Below are 7,579 nucleotides of genomic sequence, written 5' to 3'. Positions count from 1 at the left end.
AAATGAGTTAACTGCTTGCTAAAGGAGACCCAAAAATATGCTGAAGAAAATAACACTTTAAAAAATAGACCAACCCAAATGACAAAAGAGATCCAAAACACCAATGAGGAGAAGAATGCCCTAAAAAGCAGAACTAACTAGACAGAAAAGGAGGCCAAAAGCTCACTGAAGAAAATACTTCCTTAAAGATAAGAATGGAGCAGATGGAAGCTAATGGCTTTATGAAAAATCAAGAAATTATGAAACAAAACTGAAGGAATGAAAGAAATAATAGACAATGTGAAATATCTCATTGAAAAAACGACTGACCTAGAAAACAGATCCAGGAGAGACAATTTAAAAATTATGGGACTACCTGAAAGCCATGATTAAAAAAAAGAGCCTAGATATCATCTTTCAAGAAATTATCAAGGAAAACTGCCCTGATATTCTAGAACCAGAGGGTAAAATAAATATTGATAGAATAAACCAATTGCCTCCTGAAAGAGATCCCAAAAGGAAAACTCCTAGGAATATTGTAGGCAAATTTCAGAGCTCCCAGGTCAAGGATAAAAGATTGCAAGCAGTCAGAAACAATTCAAATATTGTGGAAATGCAATCAGGATAACACAAGATCTAGCTTCTACATTAAGGGTTCAAAGAGTTTGGAGTGTGATATTTCAGAAGTCAAAGGAGCTAGGATTAAAATCAAGAATCATCTGCCCAGAGAAACTGAGTATAATACTTCAGGGAAAAAAATGGGTTTTCAATGAAATAGAGGACTTTTAAGCATTCTTGATAAAAAGACCATTGCTGAATAGAAAATTTGACTTTCAAACACAAGAATCAAGAGAAGCATGAAAAGGTAAACAGGAAAGAGAAATCATAAGGAACTTACTAAAGTTGAACTGTTTACATTCCTACATGGAAAGATAATATTTGTAACTCTTGAGACTTTTCTCAGTATTTGGGTAGTTGGAAGGATTATATACATATAGACAGAGGGCACCAGGTGAGTTGAATAGCAAGGGATGATTTCTAAAATAATAAAATTAAGGGATGAGAGAGGAATGTATTGGGAGGAGAAAGAGAGAAATAGAATGGGGCAAAATTATCTCACATAAGAGAGGCAAGAAAAAAACTGATGATGGAGGTAAAGAGGGAGCAAGTGAGAGGGAAATCATGAACCTTACTCTCATCACATTTGGCTTAAGGAGGAAATAACATGCACCCCCAATTTGCTATGAAAATCTATCTTACAAAACAGGAAAGTAGAAGTGAAGGGGATAAGTGGAATGTGGGGGATGCTAGAAGGGAAGGCAAATGGGAGGAGGGAGTAATTAGAAGTAAACACTTTTGAAGAGAGATAGGGTCAAAAGAGAGAATAGAAAAAATGAGGGACAGGACAGGCTGGAGGGAAATATAGTTAGCCTTTCACAACATGGCTTTTATGGGAGTCTTTTGCATAAACTACACATACATAACATATATTGAATTCCTTCTCAGTGGGGATGAGTGAGGAGGGAAGAAAGAAGAGAATTTGGAACTCAAAGTTGTAAAACTGAATGTTAAAAATTGTTTTTACATGCAACTGGGAAATAAGATATACAGGTAATGGGATACAGAAATCTATCTTGCCCGACAAGAAAATAGAGAAGATGGGGATAAGGGAAGGGAGGGGTGTGATAGAAGGCAGGACAGATTGGGGCAAGGCATGATCAGAATGCACACTGTCTTGGGGTGGGCAGAGGGGAGAGATGGGGAGAAAATTTGGAACTCAAAATTTTGTGGAAATGAATGTTGAAAACTAAAAATAAATAAATTTAAAATTAATAAAAGAACATAAGACAAATGCATTATTTATTTCAACAACAATTTAGGGCTCATTAAAAGTGCTAATTCAAATCAGTCCATTCTCCTGTTTAGTTTTCAATCAATTCATTGTATATCTACAGTGATTGTTTAAGAGATATGCACACAGCATATCTATATACACATGTATACAAATGTATACATATCTCTGTGTGTGTGTGTGTGTATAATACCTGTGCATATATACTTCGCTGTTCAGTCATTTTAGTTGTATTCAGTTGGAATTTTCTTGGCAAAGAAACTGAAATGGTTTGCCATTTCCTTCTTCAGCTCATTTACAGATGAGGTACTAAAGCAGAGTTAAGAGACTTGGCCAGGGTCACACATACATCTGAAGTCATAAACGAACTCAGGAAGATGAGTCTTCCTGGTGACGTGCACTCTATCCACTGTGGTACTTAGATGCCTATGTATATGTACTAGATACATAAATTCTTCATCTACTTGCTTTTTTCTGTATGTATAGTTAGGTTATCCTCTTTTAGTAGCATAGTCCAAAGAACTCTGGATAGAGAGTCAGGAAGTCTTGAATTAAATTCCTGACTCAAATTCTGTGTGATCCTGAGAAAGTCACTTAGCTTCTCTCATCCCAGAGCTGCATGTGGATTAAATAAGATAATATATGTGGAGTGCTTTCCAACTTCAAATCGTTATAAAAATCTTGGTTGTGACTCTTTTGATTGATTACATATCTCATTTAAGGGGTTCTTTGGGCAGGCTTAGTGCAACCAGAACAATAAGAGTCACAAATGGGCATCTATATGGCTTCACCTAGAAATTCTTCTTCCAGTTGGACTTTGCAAGGGATATCTTCTGACAGTGGCAAATGCTTTTGGCATTTGGCATATATCTCTCTCTTTTTTCCTTGCTTGATATTAACAATCAGTGGTTCACCAAACAAAATTATCACTGTCCTCCATTTCAGAAAATCTTGGATGATTTCAACATTTGCAGGGGAGATATCTTTATGCCTTTTGCCTTTAAGGTATCATTTTGTTCCTTTGAATCAAATGACTTTTTATGGTTAAACAAAGCTAGTGGGATATTTTATCTATTGTCTTCAATTACTTGTGAACCACAAGTGATTTCCTATAGAGTATTATTTGTAAAAGTAATCTATTCAACTTTTCCATAACTTCACCAAAGATAATCTTGCCCATAGAAAAATTTTGTGGAGATGGAAAAGTAAGCATATTTGATAGGTATGCATATTTTCTTGATTACCTCTTTTGATAGTAATAATATCCACGATTTTTTGGAAGCATTTTGTCTATTCCTCTCTATAAAACTGGTCTCACTTATTACTTAAAAGACTTTAAGGAAGTCACTTAATCTCTCTGTCTCAGTTTTCTCATTTTTTTATATCAAGGGATCTTTGTAGCACATTTTTCTGATAAAAATCTGTTATTCAATAATGATAGATGGAAGAGCCCAAGGACCAATTCTGGCTGTCCATCTGTTTTTATACTGCCAGTGAGGTAAGAATGGTTTTTACATTTTTAAATAAAATTTTTCTGAATTTAAAAATGTAAAAACCATTCTTCATCCTCACAAAAACAGGCAGTGGGCTAAATTTGACTCTCAGTCTTCAGTGCCCAGTCTGCATACAGAGAAATCATGCAGATATATAAGAAGAAGAAGTACCATTGTCCAATAAATTAATAGTTAAAGGTATGAACAGGCAGTTCTTAAAAGAAGAAAGACAAGCTATCAACCACCTTGTGAAAAAATTACCCAAATCACAGGTGATAAGAGAAATACGAATCAAAACAACTCTGTGGTCCTCTCACACAATCAATAAATATGGTCAAAATGTATAAAAAATTGACTTGTTGATCTTGGAAAACAATTTGGAAACATTGCCTAAAGAGTAACTAAATTGTGTACACTTTTTGAGCCCAGCAATACCATATGGGTATTGGCATGTAACCTAAAAAGTCAAAGGTAGAGGGAAAGCACCCCTATGTGCAGAAATATTTAGAGCAACACTTTTTTTTTTTTTACTGCAGCAGAGAACTAGAAGGAAAAGTGAGTGCTTATTGAACAAATTATATGAATGTATATTATTGCATAAGAAATTATAAAAAGAATATATTCAGAGAAACCAAGGAAGACTTTCATGAACTGATGTAGTCTGAAGGGAACAGAAGCAGAATGATTTATAGAATGACTATATAATAATGCAAAAGAAAATAACTTTGAAAGACTTAAAAATTCTGATTAATGCAATGACTAGTCATGACTCCAGAAGTCTAACAATGAAGTATGGTTCCCACATCTTTACCGAAAGGTCCGTAGTTTCAACCATAGCCAAAATATTGATTTGTCTTATTTAATTATACTTATTTGTTACAAACAAGGCCTTGCGTTATAGAGGAGGAAGTAAGCGATACTAATGGTAATACAAAAAAAAAAAAAGAGAAAATGAAGACATCAATAAAACATTTAAATACAAAGAAGAGAGCAGAAAGAAGTATTGTCAGACAATCAGGACCATTTTAGTATTAGAGTGTCAAATTTAATATAACCTTAGTAGATATTGCTAGGTTCATGCTCAGTCATTCCCCAAAGTTTAAGTTAATAATTTTAAAGTAGAGGGACAAATCAGTGGCTGTTAAAGTCCTTTCTAGCTCTGAATTGATTATATTTTGATTTCTAGTTTTCTTAGTTGTTTGTTTCAAACAGAGAGTTATTTCCACAGGTAATTTAGATTCTTTGAACTATTGAGTTTAATTATTTCTTATTTTTCTTTTTCTGTTCCTTTCCACTGATTGCCTTAAATTTATTTTTAACCAGTACCATTTTTGATAATTACTGCTTTACAATAAAATTTAAGGCCTAGAAATTCTACTCCCCTTTCATTTATAGTTTTATATTATACATGTTATCTATATTATATTATATATATTCTTTGATATTTTTTTTTTTTGGTGAGGCAATCACGATTAAGTGACTTGCAACTAGGATCTCACAACTATCCAGTGTTAAGTGTCCGAGACTGGATTTGAACTGAAGTCCTCCCGACTCCAGGGCTAGTACTCTATTTACTCTGGTACCTGTTCTTTGATATTGTGGATTTTTTGTAACTCTAAATGAATTTTGTATTACATTGCTATAGCACTAAATTTGTAAATTAACTTAGGTGTACGCCATTTTTAATTTATTGGCAATATAATTGGAAATAAAACATTCTAAACATAAGCAGTGAATATATTCAATCACCCAAGTCACTTTTTATAGTGGATTATACAATTCTTTAGTGTATCTTGGTAGATGTTTTCCATATTTTGTAGTTTTTACTTTATCTTTCTATTGCTTCCTTCTGTATTTTGTTATTATTATATTGAAATACTGATGATTTTTGTGGGTGTATTTTGTACCATTATAATTGTGCTAGTACAAATAATTACTGATTCTCTGAGGTTTTTTAAATAAATCTTTGTATTATCAGCAATTAGGGATAAGCCTCTTAACCGATGTTTATGCTTTTAATTTCTTTCTCTTTTCTATTGTTAGTTTTTCTTAAGTAAGTCAGTCAATGCACATTTATTAAGCATTTATTACTTGCCAGACATAGTGTTAAGTGTGTGCCCCCCAAAACATAAGTTGAACGGTCCCTGTAGAATTATGTCAAATAATAGTCTCCCAACATAATCTTAACTAACATTTTATATACTTTGTTTATTGATGTGGCTTAATTAATCATTGAATTGGCCTTTTTCTGAAGGTCACATTTCTTAAGAGAAAATATTAATAGTCAATATTATGGTTTCCCTCTCAAATTCAATTCTGACAAAAATCAGACACAACTCCAATTAACCTCTGGCCAAAATTAGTTTTTCATTTTTTAAATTCCTAGAGTACTTATGATTTATGCCATATTATGTCTCACTTCATTATGTATTGCCTATGTGTATAATAAACTGGCTTCCTGCCCATTTACCCCTCTGAGTGAATCATTTAGCCATCCTGTAGCATTTAGCTGCTAAGCAGACATATAAGACCCATAGATCAATAGTTGAGGTGTTTTGATACTATCAGCCTTGACCATACTCTAACTGGGTGGGCAGCTAGGTGGTGCAGTGGATAGAGCACCAGTGCAGGAGTCAGGAGGACCTGAGTTCAAATCTCACCTCAGACACTTGACACTCACTATCTGTGTGATCTTGGGCAAGTCACTTAGCCTCAATTGCCTCATCCTGGGTCATCTCCAATTGTCCTGATGATTTTCTGTTTACTGGATTCAGATAGTTCTGGAGGAGAAGTGAGGCTGGTGACCTGCACAGCCCTCCCTCACTCAAAACAAAGTGAAGTGCAAATCATATCATTATTTCTCTGATGGCATGGTCTTTTTCCTCAACGACAGATGAACACACACTCTAACTGGGTACAATTCTTGCATTTGGATTTTTCCTCATCTATTGTGAGAGAACCCACATGTATCCTAATCCCAGTAAAAATAGCTACCTTTTTTCTTTCTTTCCTAAAGCTGTGTTGGTATTCTGCCTCATATCTGAGTTTCACTGGGACTGAATTCTGCCTTGTTCTCATCTGACTTCTCAGAGAATAGAGCCCTACCCTCAAACCACAACCTCATATTCTCTGCTTATTAACTCTCCTTGCTTGTCAGTAGCTGGACACCACTCTAATGACCTGCCAGGGCAAAGTTGGCTTTCTATGACTAAAAGTTCTCTCGTTAAATTCTTAATAATGCTTATTAAATGACAGTGATTTTTGACCACCTACTTGCCTATGTAGATTGAAACCTTTTGCCTAATGCCTTGCTTCTCTGATGCTTGGTCTCTCTATTCAGATTTTGACCTATTGTAGACTGTAGGAAAATTTTCAGTTTTCCTGTCTTGTCCTAAAAAATCTAGTTAGTTTTCAAGTTCTGATCTCACCCATTCCACCATCTATAGAGCCCCAGTAATGACAGTTATTTCACATCACATCTCCTCATACATGGGTGCATGTGTGCACTGACACGCCCCCCATCCTTGTCCCAGTTCTTTCCCTACCCTTCTTTTGGTAAAGTCTGGATCTGTGATTTCATTGGTTTAATGAACTCCTCTTGAGGAAATTTCTTCAACTAATGAAGATCTCAAACTTGTCTGTAACTTGTAGTCTAGCTGGCAATGATAATAACAGTGAGAGATCAAGTGACTTGCCCAGGGTCACATAGAATGTGTCAGATTTTCTTGACTTAACCCAGTTCTTCTTGACTCCAAGGTCTGCTTTCTATATGCTATGCCATTTTTTCTCTCTGTCTCTAATACATAAATACATACATATATATGGATATTTGTATTTGTGTCCACATAGACATATATGTAGACATATATATCTATTTATGTCTACATATACATGCGTGTATACATGTATGTATATCTGAGTACCTAAGGCAGCTAGATAGCACAGTGGACAAAGTGACAGACCTGGAGTCAAGAAGACTCATCTTCCTGAGTTCAAATCTGGCCTCAGACACTTACTGGCTATGTGACCCTGGACAAGTCGTATAACCCTGTTTGACTCAGTTTACTCATCTATAACATGAGCTGGACAAGGAAATGGCAAATCACTCAAGTATCTTTGCCAAGAAGCCTGAACAACAAGATTGAAGAACCTTGAATATGGATATGACAATAAGTTGACTTTTTTCCCTCTAAGAGTATTAAGCTCAGAAAAAAAGAACTTTATAATTGTTTCCTCCATTGGCTGTTCTTTAATT

The sequence above is a fragment of the Notamacropus eugenii genome, chromosome 3 (assembly GCF_028372415.1).
Source record: "Notamacropus eugenii isolate mMacEug1 chromosome 3, mMacEug1.pri_v2, whole genome shotgun sequence".
NCBI lineage: Eukaryota > Metazoa > Chordata > Mammalia > Diprotodontia > Macropodidae > Notamacropus > Notamacropus eugenii.
This window is presented reverse-complemented; position numbering follows the sequence as displayed.